The sequence below is a fragment of the Salmo salar genome, chromosome 11, assembly GCF_965601325.2.
Source record: "Salmo salar chromosome 11, fSalSal1, whole genome shotgun sequence".
NCBI classification, from domain to species: Eukaryota; Metazoa; Chordata; class Actinopteri; order Salmoniformes; family Salmonidae; genus Salmo; species Salmo salar.
Window position 1 is genome coordinate 62,826,629 of NC_138301.1, and position 15,500 is coordinate 62,842,128.

Genomic DNA, 15,500 nt, shown 5'->3' on the forward strand with positions numbered 1-15,500 from the left:
CAGTAAGGACCAGTATTACCCTCTGGTATTATCTCTAGTTGCTACAGTAAGGATCAGTATTACCCTCTGGTATTATCTCTAGTAGCTACAGTAAGGATCAGTATTACCCTCTGGTATTATCTCTAGTAGCTACAGTAAGGATCAGTATTACCCTCTGGTATTATCTCTAGTAGCTACAGTAAGGATCAGTATTACCCTCTGGTGTTATCTCTTGTAGCTACAGTACGGATCAGTATTACCCTCTGGTGTTATCTCTATCAGCTACTGTAAGGATCAGTATTATCTCTAGTAGCTACAGTAAAGATCAGTATTACCCTCTGGTATTATCTCTAGTAGCTACAGTAAGGATCAGTATTACCCTCTGGTATTATCTCTAGTAGCTACAGTAAGGATCAGTATTACCCTCTGGTGTTATCTCTAGTAGCTACAGTAAGGATCATTATTACCCTCTGGTGTTATCTCTAGTAGCTACAGTAAGGATCAGTATTACCCTCTGGTATTATCTCTACTTGCTACAGTAAGGATCAGTATTACATTCTGGTATTATCTCTAGTAGCTACAGTAAGGATCAGTATTACCCTCCAGTATTATCTCTAGTAGCTACAGTAAGGATCAGTATTATCTCTAGTAGCTACAGTAAGGATCAGTATTATCTCTAGTAGCTACAGTAAGGATCAGTATTACCCTCTGGTATTATCTCTAGTAGCTACAGTAAGGATCAGTATTATCTCTATTAGCTACAGTAAGGATCAGTATTACCCTCTGGTATTATCTCTAGTAGCTACGTTAAGGATCAGTATTACCCTCCGGTATTATCTCTAGTAGCTACAGTAAGGATCAGTATTATCTCTAGTAGCTACAGTAAGGATCAGTATTATCTCTAGTAGCTACAGTAAGGATCAGTATTACCCCCTGGAATTAGCTCTAGTAGCTACAGTAAGGTTAAGGATTATCTCTAGTAGCTACAGTAAGGATCAGTATTACCCTCTGGTATTATCTCTAGTAGCTACAGTAAGGATCAGTATTACCCTCTGTTATTATCTCTAGTAGCAACAGTAAGGATCAGTATTACCATCTGGTATTATCTCTAGTAGCTACTGTACGGATCAGTATTATCTCTAGTAGCTACAGTAAGGATCAGTATTACCCTCTGGTATTATCTCTAGTAGCTACAGTAAGGATCAGTATTACCCTCTGGTATATCTCTAGTAGCTACAGTAAGGATCAGTATTACCCTCTGGTATTATCTCTAGTAGCTACAGTAAGGATCAGTATTACCCTCTGGTATTATCTCTAGTAGCTACAGTAAGGATCAGTATTACCCTCTGGTGTTATCTCTAGTAGCTACAGTAAGGATCAGTATTACCCTCTGGTATTATCTCTAGTAGCTACAGTAAGGATCAGTATTATCTCTAGTAGCTACAGTAAGGATCAGTGTTATCTCTAGTAGCTACAGTAAGGATCAGTATTACCCTCTGGTATTATCTCTAGTAGCTACAGTAAGGATCAGTATTACCCTCTGGTTTTATCTCTAGTAGCTACTGTAAGGATCAGTATTATCTCTAGTAGCTACAGTAAGGATCAGTATTACCCTCTGGTATTATCTCTATCAGCTACTGTAAGGATCAGTATTATCTCTAGTAGCTACAGTAAAGATCAGTATTACCCTCTGGTATTATCTCTAGTAGCTACAGTAAGGATCAGTATTACCCTCTGGTATTATCTCTAGTAGCTACAGTAAGGATCAGTATTACCCTCTGGTGTTATCTCTCGTAGCTACAGTACGGATCAGTATTACCCTCTGGTGTTATCTCTAGTAGCTACAGTAAGGATCAGTATTACCCTCTGGTGTTATCTCTAGTAGCTACAGTAAGGACCAGTATTACCCTCTGGTATTATCTCTAGTTGCTACAGTAAGGATCAGTATTACCCTCTGGTATTATCTCTAGTAGCTACAGTAAGGATCAGTATTACCCTCTGGTATTATCTCTAGTAGCTACAGTAAGGATCAGTATTACCCTCTGGTATTATCTCTAGTAGCTACAGTAAGGATCAGTATTACCCTCTGGTATTATCTCTAGTAGCTACTTGAAGGATCAGTATTATCTCTAGTAGCTACAGTAAGGATCAGTATTACCCTCTGGTATTATCTCTATCAGCTACTGTAAGGATCAGTATTATCTCTAGTAGCTACAGTAAAGATCAGTATTACCCTCTGGTATTATCTCTAGTAACTACAGTAAGGATCAGTATTACCCTCTGGTATTATCTCTAGTAGCTACAGTAAGGATCAGTATTACCCTCTGGTGTTATCTCTAGTAGCTACAGTAAGGATCAGTATTACCCTCTGGTGTTATCTCTAGTAGCTACAGTAAGGATCAGTATTACCCTCTGGTGTTATCTCTAGTAGCTACAGTAAGGACCAGTATTACCCTCTGGTATTATCTCTAGTTGCTACAGTAAGGATCAGTATTACCCTCTGGTATTATCTCTAGTAGCTACAGTAAGGATCAGTATTACCCTCTGGTATTATCTCTAGTAGCTACAGTAAGGATCAGTATTACCCTCTGGTATGATCTCTAGTAGCTACAGTAAGGATCAGTATTATCTCTAGTAGCTACAGTAAGGATCAGTATTACCCTCTGGTATTATCTCTAGTAGCTACAGTAAGGATCAGTATTACCCTCCAGTATTATCTCTAGTAGCTACAGTAAGGATCAGTATTATCTCTAGTAGCTACAGTAAGGATCAGTATTATCTCTAGTAGCTACAGTAAGGATCAGTATTACCCTCTGGTATTATCTCTAGTAGCTACAGTAAGGATCAGTATTATCTCTATTAGCTACAGTAAGGATCAGTATTACCCTCTGGTATTATCTCTAGTAGCTACGTTAAGGATCAGTATTACCCTCCGGTATGATCTCTAGTAGCTACAGTAAGGATCAGTATTATCTCTAGTAGCTACAGTAAGGATCAGTATTATCTCTAGTAGCTACAGTAAGGATCAGTATTACCCCCTGGAATTAGCTCTAGTAGCTACAGTAAGGTTCAGTATTATCTCTAGTAGCTACAGTAAGGATCAGTATTACCCTCTGGTATTATCTCTAGTAGCTACAGTAAGGATCAGTATTACCCTCTGTTATTATCTCTAGTAGCAACAGTAAGGATCAGTATTACCATCTGGTATTATCTCTAGTAGCTACTGTACGGATCAGTATTATCTCTAGTAGCTACAGTAAGGATCAGTATTACCCTCTGGTATATCTCTAGTAGCTACAGTAAGGATCAGTATTACCCTCTGGTATTATCTCTAGTAGCTACAGTAAGGATCAGTATTACCCTCTGGTATTATCTCTAGTAGCTACAGTAAGGATCAGTATTACCCTCTGGTGTTATCTCTAGTAGCTACAGTAAGGATCAGTATTACCCTCTGGTATTATCTCTAGTAGCTACAGTAAGGATCAGTATTATCTCTAGTAGCTACAGTAAGGATCAGTATTATCTCTAGTAGCTACAGTAAGGATCAGTATTACCCTCTGGTATTATCTCTAGTAGCTACAGTAAGGATCAGTATTACCCTCTGGTATTATCTCTAGTAGCTACTGTAAGGATCAGTATTATCTCTAGTAGCTACAGTAAGGATCAGTATTACCCTCTGGTATTATCTCTATCAGCTACTGTAAGGATCAGTATTATCTCTAGTAGCTACAGTAAGGATCAGTATTACCCTCTGGTGTTATCTCTCGTAGCTACAGTACGGATCAGTATTACCCTCTGGTGTTATCTCTAGTAGCTACAGTAAAGATCAGTATTACCCTCTGGTGTTATCTCTAGTAGCTACAGTAAGGACCAGTATTACCCTCTGGTATTATCTCTAGTTGCTACAGTAAGGATCAGTATTACCCTCTGGTATTATCTCTAGTAGCTACAGTAAGGATCAGTATTACCCTCTGGTATTATCTCTAGTAGCTACAGTAAGGATCAGTAGTACCCTCTGGTATTATCTCTAGTAGCTACAGTAAGGATCAGTATTACCCTCTGGTATTATCTCTAGTAGCTACTGTAAGGATCAGTATTATCTCTAGTAGCTACAGTAAGGATCAGTATTACCCTCTGGTATTATCTCTATCAGCTACTGTAAGGATCAGTATTATCTCTAGTAGCTACAGTAAAGATCAGTATTACCCTCTGGTATTATCTCTAGTAGCTACAGTAAGGATCAGTATTACCCTCTGGTATTATCTCTAGTAGCTACAGTAAGGATCAGTATTACCCTCTGGTGTTATCTCTAGTAGCTACAGTAAGGATCAGTATTACCCTCTGGTGTTATCTCTAGTAGCTACAGTAAGGATCAGTATTACCCTCTGGTGTTATCTCTAGTAGCTACAGTAAGGACCAGTATTACCCTCTGGTATTATCTCTAGTTGCTACAGTAAGGATCAGTATTACCCTCTGGTATTATCTCTAGTAGCTACAGTAAGGATCAGTATTACCCTCTGGTATTATCTCTAGTAGCTACAGTAAGGATCAGTATTACCCTCTGGTATGATCTCTAGTAGCTACAGTAAGGATCAGTATTATCTCTAGTAGCTACAGTAAGGATCAGTATTACCCTCTGGTATTATCTCTAGTAGCTACACTAAGGATCAGTATTACCCTCTGGTGTTATCTCTAGTAGCTACAGTAAGGATCAGTATTACCCTCTGGCGTTATCTCTAGTAGCTACAGTAAGGGTCAGTATTACCCTCTGGTATTATCTCTAGTAGCTACAGTAAGGATCAGTATTACCCTCTGGTATTATCTCTAGTAGCTACAGTAAGCACCAGTATTACCCTCTGGTATTATCTCTAGTAGCTACAGTAAGGATCAGTATTACCCTCTGGTGTTATCTCTAGTAGCTACAGTAAGGATCAGTATTAGCCTCTGGTGTTATCTCTAGTAGCTACAGTAAGGATCAGTATTACCCTCTGGTATTATCTCTAGTAGCTACTGTAAGGATCAGTATTATCTCTAGTAGCTACAGTAAGGATCAGTATTACCCTCTGGTATTATCTCTATCAGCTACTGTAAGGATCAGTATTATCTCTAGTAGCTACAGTAAAGATCAGTATTACCCTCTGGTATTATCTCTAGTAGCTACAGTAAGGATCAGTATTACCCTCTGGTATTATCTCTAGTAGCTACAGTAAGGATCAGTATTACCCTCTGGTGTTATCTCTAGTAGCTACAGTACGGATCAGTATTACCCTCTGGTGTTATCTCTAGTAGCTACAGTAAGGATCAGTATTACCCTCTGGTGTTATCTCTAGTAGCTACAGTAAGGACCAGTATTACCCTCTGGTATTATCTCTAGTTGCTCCAGTAAGGATCAGTATTACCCTCTGGTATTATCTCTAGTAGCTACAGTAAGGATCAGTATTACCCTCTGGTATTATCTCTAGTAGCTACAGTAAGGATCAGTATTACCCTCTGGTATTATCTCTAGTAGCTACAGTAAAGATCAGTATTACCCTCTGGTATTATCTCTAGTAGCTACTGTAAGGATCAGTATTATCTCTAGTAGCTACATTAAGGATCAGTATTACCCTCTGGTATTATCTCTATCAGCTACTGTAAGGATCAGTATTATCTCTAGTAGCTACAGTAAAGATCAGTATTACCCTCTGGTATTATCTCTAGTAGCTACAGTAAGGATCAGTATTACCCTCTGGTATTATCTCTAGTAGCTACAGTAAGGATCAGTATTACCCTCTGGTGTTATCTCTAGTAGCTACAGTAAGGATCAGTATTACCCTCTGGTGTTATCTCTAGTAGATACAGTAAGGATCATTATTACCCTCTGGTATTATCTCTAGTAGCTACAGTAAGGACCAGTATTACCCTCTGGTATTATCTCTAGTTGCTACAGTAAGGATCAGTATTACCCTCTGGTGTTATCTCTAGTAGCTACAGTAAGGATCAGTATTACCCTCTGGTATTATCTCTAGTAGCTACAGTAAGGATCAGTATTACCCTCTGGTATGATCTCTAGTAGCTACAGTAAGGATCAGTATTATCTCTAGTAGCTACAGTAAGGATCAGTATTACCCTCTGGTATTATCTCTAGTAGCTACACTAAGGATCAGTATTACCCTCTGGTGTTATCTCTAGTAGCTACAGTAAGGATCAGTATTACCCTCTGGCGTTATCTCTAGTAGCTACAGTAAGGGTCAGTATTACCCTCTGGTATTATCTCTAGTAGCTACAGTAAGGATCAGTATTACCCTCTGGTATTATCTCTAGTAGCTACAGTAAGCACCAGTATTACCCTCTGGTATTATCTCTAGTAGCTACAGTAAGGATCAGTATTACCCTCTGGTGTTATCTCTAGTAGCTACAGTAAGGATCAGTATTAGCCTCTGGTATTATCTCTAGTAGCTACAGTAAGGATCAGTATTATCCTCTGGTATTATCTCTAGTATCTACAGTAAGGATCAGTATTACCCTCTGGTATTATCTCTAGTAGCTACAGTAAGGATCAGTATTACCCTCTGGTGTTATCTCGAGTAGCTACAGTAAGGATCAGTATTACCCTCTGGTATTATCTCTAGTAGCTACAGTAAGGATCAGTATTACCCTCTGGTATTATCTCTAGTAGCTACTGTAAGGATCAGTATTACCCTCTGGTGTTATCTCTAGTAGCTACAGTAAGGATCAGTATTATCTCTAGTAGCTACAGTAAGGATCAGTATTATCTCTAGTAGCTACAGTAAGGATCAGTATTACCCTCTGGTATTATCTCTAGTAGCTACAGTAAGGATCAGTATTACCCTCTGGTATTATCTCTAGTAGCTACTGTAAGGATCAGTATTATCTCTAGTAGCTACAGTAAGGATCAGTATTACCCTCTGGTGTTATCTCTAGTAGCTACAGTAAGGATCAGTATTACCCTCTGGTATTATCTCTAGTAGCTACAGTAAGGATCAGTATTATCTCTAGTAGCTACAGTAAGGATCAGTATTATCTCTAGTAGCTACAGTAAGGATCAGTATTACCCTCTGGTATTATCTCTAGTAGCTACAGTAAGGATCAGTATTACCCTCTGGTATTATCTCTAGTAGCTACAGTAAGGATCAGTATTACACTCTGGTATTATCTCTAGTAGCTACAGTAAGGATCAGTATTACCCTCTGGTATTATCTCTAGTAGCTACAGTAAGGATCAGTATTACCCTCTGGTATTATCTCTAGTAGCTACAGTAAGGATCAGTATTACCCTCTGGTATTATCTCTACTTGCTACAGTAAGGATCAGTATTACATTCTGGTATTATCTTAAGTAGCTACAGTAAGGATCAGTATTACCCTCCAGTATTATCTCTAGTAGCTACAGTAAGGATCAGTATTATCTCTAGTAGCTACAGTAAGGATCAGTATTATCTCTAGTAGCTACAGTAAGGATCAGTATTACCCCCTGGAATTAGCTCTAGTAGCTACAGTAAGGTTCAGTATTATCTCTAGTAGCTACAGTAAGGATCAGTATTACCCTCTGGTATTATCTCTAGTAGCTACAGTAAGGATCAGTATTACCCTCTGGTATTATCTCTAGTAGCAACAGTAAGGATCAGTATTACCATCTGGTATTATCTCTAGTAGCTACAATACGGATCAGTATTATCTCTAGTAGCTACAGTAAGGATCAGTATTACCCTCTGGTATTATCTCTAGTAGCTACAGTAAGGATCAGTATTACCCTCTGGTATTATCTCTAGTAGCTACAGTAAGGATCAGTATTACCCTCTGGTATTATCTCTAGTAGCTACTGTACGGATCAGTATTATCTCTAGTAGCTACAGTAAGGATCAGAATTACCCTCTGGTATTATCTCTATCAGCTACTGTAAGGATCAGTATTATCTCTAGTAGCTACAGTAAAGATCAGTATTACCCTCTGGTATTATCTCTAGTAGCTACAGTAAGGATCAGTATTACCCTCTGGTATTATCTCTAGTAGCTACAGTAAGGATCAGTATTACCCTCTGGTGTTATCTCTAGTAGCTACAGTAAGGATCATTATTACCCTCTGGTGTTATCTCTAGTAGCTACAGTAAGGATCAGTATTACCCTCTGGTATTATCTCTACTTGCTACAGTAAGGATCAGTATTACATTCTGGTATTATCTCTAGTAGCTACAGTAAGGATCAGTATTACCCTCCAGTATTATCTCTAGTAGCTACAGTAAGGATCAGTATTATCTCTAGTAGCTACAGTAAGGATCAGTATTATCTCTAGTAGTTACAGTAAGGATCAGTATTACCCTCCGGTATTATCTCTAGTAGCTACAGTAAGGATCAGTATTATCTCTAGTAGCTACAGTAAGGATCAGTATTATCTCTAGTAGCTACAGTAAGGATCAGTATTACCCCCTGGAATTAGCTCTAGTAGCTACTGTAAGGATCAGTATTATCTCTAGTAGCTACAGTAAGGATCAGTATTACCCTCTGGTGTTATCTCTAGTAGCTACAGTAAGGATCAGTATTACCCTCTGGTATTATCTCTAGTAGCTACAGTAAGGATCAGTATTATCTCTAGTAGCTACAGTAAGGATCAGTATTATCTCTAGTAGCTACAGTAAGGATCAGTATTACCCTCTGGTATTATCTCTAGTAGCTACAGTAAGGATCAGTATTACCCTCTGGTATTATCTCTAGTAGCTACAGTAAGGATCAGTATTACACTCTGGTATTATCTCTAGTAGCTACAGTAAGGATCAGTATTACCCTCTGGTATTATCTCTAGTAGCTACAGTAAGGATCAGTATTACCCTCTGGTATTATCTCTAGTAGCTACAGTAAGGATCAGTATTACCCTCTGGTATTATCTCTACTTGCTACAGTAAGGATCAGTATTACATTCTGGTATTATCTTAAGTAGCTACAGTAAGGATCAGTATTACCCTCCAGTATTATCTCTAGTAGCTACAGTAAGGATCAGTATTATCTCTAGTAGCTACAGTAAGGATCAGTATTATCTCTAGTAGCTACAGTAAGGATCAGTATTACCCCCTGGAATTAGCTCTAGTAGCTACAGTAAGGTTCAGTATTATCTCTAGTAGCTACAGTAAGGATCAGTATTACCCTCTGGTATTATCTCTAGTAGCTACAGTAAGGATCAGTATTACCCTCTGGTATTATCTCTAGTAGCAACAGTAAGGATCAGTATTACCATCTGGTATTATCTCTAGTAGCTACAGTACGGATCAGTATTATCTCTAGTAGCTACAGTAAGGATCAGTATTACCCTCTGGTATTATCTCTAGTAGCTACAGTAAGGATCAGTATTACCCTCTGGTATTATCTCTAGTAGCTACAGTAAGGATCAGTATTACCCTCTGGTATTATCTCTAGTAGCTACTGTACGGATCAGTATTATCTCTAGTAGCTACAGTAAGGATCAGTATTACCCTCTGGTATTATCTCTATCAGCTACTGTAAGGATCAGTATTATCTCTAGTAGCTACAGTAAAGATCAGTATTACCCTCTGGTATTATCTCTAGTAGCTACAGTAAGGATCAGTATTACCCTCTGGTATTATCTCTAGTAGCTACAGTAAGGATCAGTATTACCCTCTGGTGTTATCTCTAGTAGCTACAGTAAGGATCATTATTACCCTCTGGTGTTATCTCTAGTAGCTACAGTAAGGATCAGTATTACCCTCTGGTATTATCTCTACTTGCTACAGTAAGGATCAGTATTACATTCTGGTATTATCTCTAGTAGCTACAGTAAGGATCAGTATTACCCTCCAGTATTATCTCTAGTAGCTACAGTAAGGATCAGTATTATCTCTAGTAGCTACAGTAAGGATCAGTATTATCTCTAGTAGTTACAGTAAGGATCAGTATTACCCTCCGGTATTATCTCTAGTAGCTACAGTAAGGATCAGTATTATCTCTAGTAGCTACAGTAAGGATCAGTATTATCTCTAGTAGCTACAGTAAGGATCAGTATTACCCCCTGGAATTAGCTCTAGTAGCTACAGTAAGGTTCAGTATTATCTCTAGTAGCTACAGTAAGGATCAGTATTACCCTCTGGTATTATCTCTAGTAGCTACAGTAAGGATCAGTATTACCCTCTGTTATTATCTCTAGTAGCAACAGTAAGGATCAGTATTACCATCTGGTATTATCTCTAGTAGCTACTGTACGGATCAGTATTATCTGTAGTAGCTACAGTAAGGACCAGTATTACCCTCTGGTATTATCTCTAGTAGCTACAGTAAGGATCAGTATTACCCTCTGGTATATCTCTAGTAGCTACAGTAAGGATCAGTATTACCCTCTGGTATTATCTCTAGTAGCTACAGTAAGGATCAGTATTACCCTCTGGTATTATCTCTAGTAGCTACAGTAAGGATCAGTATTACCCTCTGGTGTTATCTCTAGTAGCTACAGTAAGGATCAGTATTACCCTCTGGTATTATCTCTAGTAGCTACAGTAAGGATCAGTATTATCTCTAGTAGATACAGTAAGGATCAGTATTATCTCTAGTAGCTACAGTAAGGATCAGTATTACCCTCTGGTATTATCTCTAGTAGCTACTAAAAGGATCAGTATTATCTCTAGTAGCTACAGTAAGGATCAGTATTACCCTCTGGTATTATCTCTATCAGCTACTGTAAGGATCAGTATTATCTCTAGTAGCTACAGTAAAGATCAGTATTACCCTCTGGTATTATCTCTAGTAGCTACAGTAAGGATCAGTATTACCCTCTGGTATTATCTCTAGTAGCTACAGTAAGGATCAGTATTACCCTCTGGTGTTATCTCTCATAGCTACAGTACGGATCAGTATTACCCTCTGGTGTTATCTCTAGTAGCTACAGTAAGGATCAGTATTACCCTCTGGTATTATCTCTAGTTGCTACAGTAAGGATCAGTATTACCCTCTGGTATTATCTCTAGTAGCTACAGTAAGGATCAGTATTACCCTCTGGTATTATCTCTAGTAGCTACAGTAAGGATCAGTATTACCCTCTGGTATTATCTCTAGTAGCTACAGTAAGGATCAGTATTACCCTCTGGTGTTATCTCTCGTAGCTACAGTACGGATCAGTATTACCCTCTGGTGTTATCTCTATCAGCTACTGTAAGGATCAGTATTATCTCTAGTAGCTACAGTAAAGATCAGTATTACCCTCTGGTATTATCTCTAGTAGCTACAGTAAGGATCAGTATTACCCTCTGGTATTATCTCTAGTAGCTACAGTAAGGATCAGTATTACCCTCTGGTGTTATCTCTAGTAGCTACAGTAAGGATCATTATTACCCTCTGGTGTTATCTCTAGTAGCTACAGTAAGGATCAGTATTACCCTCTGGTATTATCTCTACTTGCTACAGTAAGGATCAGTATTACATTCTGGTATTATCTCTAGTAGCTACAGTAAGGATCAGTATTACCCTCCAGTATTATCTCTAGTAGCTACAGTAAGGATCAGTATTATCTCTAGTAGCTACAGTAAGGATCAGTATTATCTCTAGTAGCTACAGTAAGGATCAGTATTACCCTCTGGTATTATCTCTAGTAGCTACAGTAAGGATCAGTATTATCTCTATTAGCTACAGTAAGGATCAGTATTACCCTCTGGTATTATCTCTAGTAGCTACGTTAAGGATCAGTATTACCCTCCGGTATTATCTCTAGTAGCTACAGTAAGGATCAGTATTACCCTCCGGTATTATCTCTAGTAGCTACAGTAAGGATCAGTATTATCTCTAGTAGCTACAGTAAGGATCAGTATTATCTCTAGTAGCTACAGTAAGGATCAGTATTACCCCCTGGAATTAGCTCTAGTAGCTACAGTAAGGTTCAGTATTATCTCTAGTAGCTACAGTAAGGATCAGTATTACCCTCTGGTATTATCTCTAGTAGCTACAGTAAGGATCAGTATTACCCTCTGTTATTATCTCTAGTAGCAACAGTAAGGATCAGTATTACCATCTGGTATTATCTCTAGTAGCTACTGTACGGATCAGTATTATCTGTAGTAGCTACAGTAAGGACCAGTATTACCCTCTGGTATTATCTCTAGTAGCTACAGTAAGGATCAGTATTACCCTCTGGTATATCTCTAGTAGCTACAGTAAGGATCAGTATTACCCTCTGGTATTATCTCTAGTAGCTACAGTAAGGATCAGTATTACCCTCTGGTATTATCTCTAGTAGCTACAGTAAGGATCAGTATTACCCTCTGGTGTTATCTCTAGTAGCTACAGTAAGGATCAGTATTACCCTCTGGTATTATCTCTAGTAGCTACAGTAAGGATCAGTATTATCTCTAGTAGATACAGTAAGGATCAGTATTATCTCTAGTAGCTACAGTAAGGATCAGTATTACCCTCTGGTATTATCTCTAGTAGCTACAGTAAGGATCAGTATTACCCTCTGGTATTATCTCTAGTAGCTACTAAAAGGATCAGTATTATCTCTAGTAGCTACAGTAAGGATCAGTATTACCCTCTGGTATTATCTCTATCAGCTACTGTAAGGATCAGTATTATCTCTAGTAGCTACAGTAAAGATCAGTATTACCCTCTGGTATTATCTCTAGTAGCTACAGTAAGGATCAGTATTACCCTCTGGTATTATCTCTAGTAGCTACAGTAAGGATCAGTATTACCCTCTGGTGTTATCTCTCGTAGCTACAGTACGGATCAGTATTACCCTCTGGTGTTATCTCTAGTAGCTACAGTAAGGATCAGTATTACCCTCTGGTGTTATCTCTAGTAGCTACAGTAAGGACCAGTATTACCCTCTGGTATTATCTCTAGTTGCTACAGTAAGGATCAGTATTACCCTCTGGTATTATCTCTAGTAGCTACAGTAAGGATCAGTATTACCCTCTGGTATTATCTCTAGTAGCTACAGTAAGGATCAGTATTACCCTCTGGTATTATCTCTAGTAGCTACAGTAAGGATCAGTATTACCCTCTGGTGTTATCTCTCGTAGCTACAGTACGGATCAGTATTACCCTCTGGTGTTATCTCTATCAGCTACTGTAAGGATCAGTATTATCTCTAGTAGCTACAGTAAAGATCAGTATTACCCTCTGGTATTATCTCTAGTAGCTACAGTAAGGATCAGTATTACCCTCTGGTATTATCTCTAGTAGCTACAGTAAGGATCAGTATTACCCTCTGGTGTTATCTCTAGTAGCTACAGTAAGGATCATTATTACCCTCTGGTGTTATCTCTAGTAGCTACAGTAAGGATCAGTATTACCCTCTGGTATTATCTCTACTTGCTACAGTAAGGATCAGTATTACATTCTGGTATTATCTCTAGTAGCTACAGTAAGGATCAGTATTACCCTCCAGTATTATCTCTAGTAGCTACAGTAAGGATCAGTATTATCTCTAGTAGCTACATTAAGGATCAGTATTATCTCTAGTAGCTACAGTAAGGATCAGTATTACCCTCTGGTATTATCTCTAGTAGCTACAGTAAGGATCAGTATTATCTCTATTAGCTACAGTAAGGATCAGTATTACCCTCTGGTATTATCTCTAGTAGCTACGTTAAGGATCAGTATTACCCTCCGGTATTATCTCTAGTAGCTACAGTAAGGATCAGTATTATCTCTAGTAGCTACAGTAAGGATCAGTATTATCTCTAGTAGCTACAGTAAGGATCAGTATTACCCCCTGGAATTAGCTCTAGTAGCTACAGTAAGGTTCAGGATTATCTCTAGTAGCTACAGTAAGGATCAGTATTACCCTCTGGTATTATCTCTAGTAGCTACAGTAAGGATCAGTATTACCCTCTGTTATTATCTCTAGTAGCAACAGTAAGGATCAGTATTACCATCTGGTATTATCTCTAGTAGCTACTGTACGGATCAGTATTATCTCTAGTAGCTACAGTAAGGATCAGTATTACCCTCTGGTATTATCTCTAGTAGCTACAGTAAGGATCAGTATTACCCTCTGGTATATCTCTATTAGCTACAGTAAGGATCAGTATTACCCTCTGGTATTATCTCTAGTAGCTACAGTAAGGATCAGTATTACCCTCTGGTATTATCTCTAGTAGCTACAGTAAGGATCAGTATTACCCTCTGGTGTTATCTCTAGTAGCTACAGTAAGGATCAGTATTACCCTCTGGTATTATCTCTAGTAGCTACAGTAAGGATCAGTATTATCTCTAGTAGCTACAGTAAGGATCAGTATTATCTCTAGTAGCTACAGTAAGGATCAGTATTACCCTCTGGTATTATCTCTAGTAGCTACAGTAAGGATCAGTATTACCCTCTGGTTTTATCTCTAGTAGCTACTGTAAGGATCAGTATTATCTCTAGTAGCTACAGTAAGGATCAGTATTACCCTCTGGTATTATCTCTATCAGCTACTGTAAGGATCAGTATTATCTCTAGTAGCTACAGTAAAGATCAGTATTACCCTCTGGAATTAGCTCTAGTAGCTACAGTAAGGTTCAGTATTATCTCTAGTAGCTACAGTAAGGATCAGTATTATCTCTAGTAGCTACAGTAAGGATCAGTATTATCTCTAGTAGCTACAGTAAGGATCAGTATTACCCCCTGGAATTAGCTCTAGTAGCTACAGTAAGGTTCAGTATTATCTCTAGTAGCTACAGTAAGGATCAGTATTACCCTCTGGTATTATCTCTAGTAGCTACAGTAAGGATCAGTATTACCCTCTGTTATTATCTCTAGTAGCAACAGTAAGGATCAGTATTACCATCTGGTATTATCTCTAGTAGCTACTGTACGGATCAGTATTATCTGTAGTAGCTACAGTAAGGACCAGTATTACCCTCTGGTATTATCTCTAGTAGCTACAGTAAGGATCAGTATTACCCTCTGGTATATCTCTAGTAGCTACAGTAAGGATCAGTATTACCCTCTGGTATTATCTCTAGTAGCTACAGTAAGGATCAGTATTACCCTCTGGTATTATCTCTAGTAGCTACAGTAAGGATCAGTATTACCCTCTGGTGTTATCTCTAGTAGCTACAGTAAGGATCAGTATTACCCTCTGGTATTATCTCTAGTAGCTACAGTAAGGATCAGTATTATCTCTAGTAGATACAGTAAGGATCAGTATTATCTCTAGTAGCTACAGTAAGGATCAGTATTACCCTCTGGTATTATCTCTAGTAGCTACAGTAAGGATCAGTATTACCCTCTGGTATTATCTCTAGTAGCTACTAAAAGGATCAGTATTATCTCTAGTAGCTACAGTAAGGATCAGTATTACCCTCTGGTATTATCTCTATCAGCTACTGTAAGGATCAGTATTATCTCTAGTAGCTACAGTAAAGATCAGTATTACCCTCTGGTATTATCTCTAGTAGCTACAGTAAGGATCAGTATTACCCTCTGGTATTATCTCTAGTAGCTACAGTAAGGATCAGTATTACCCTCTGGTGTTATCTCTCGTAGCTACAGTACGGATCAGTATTACCCTCTGGTGTTATCTCTAGTAGCTACAGTAAGGATC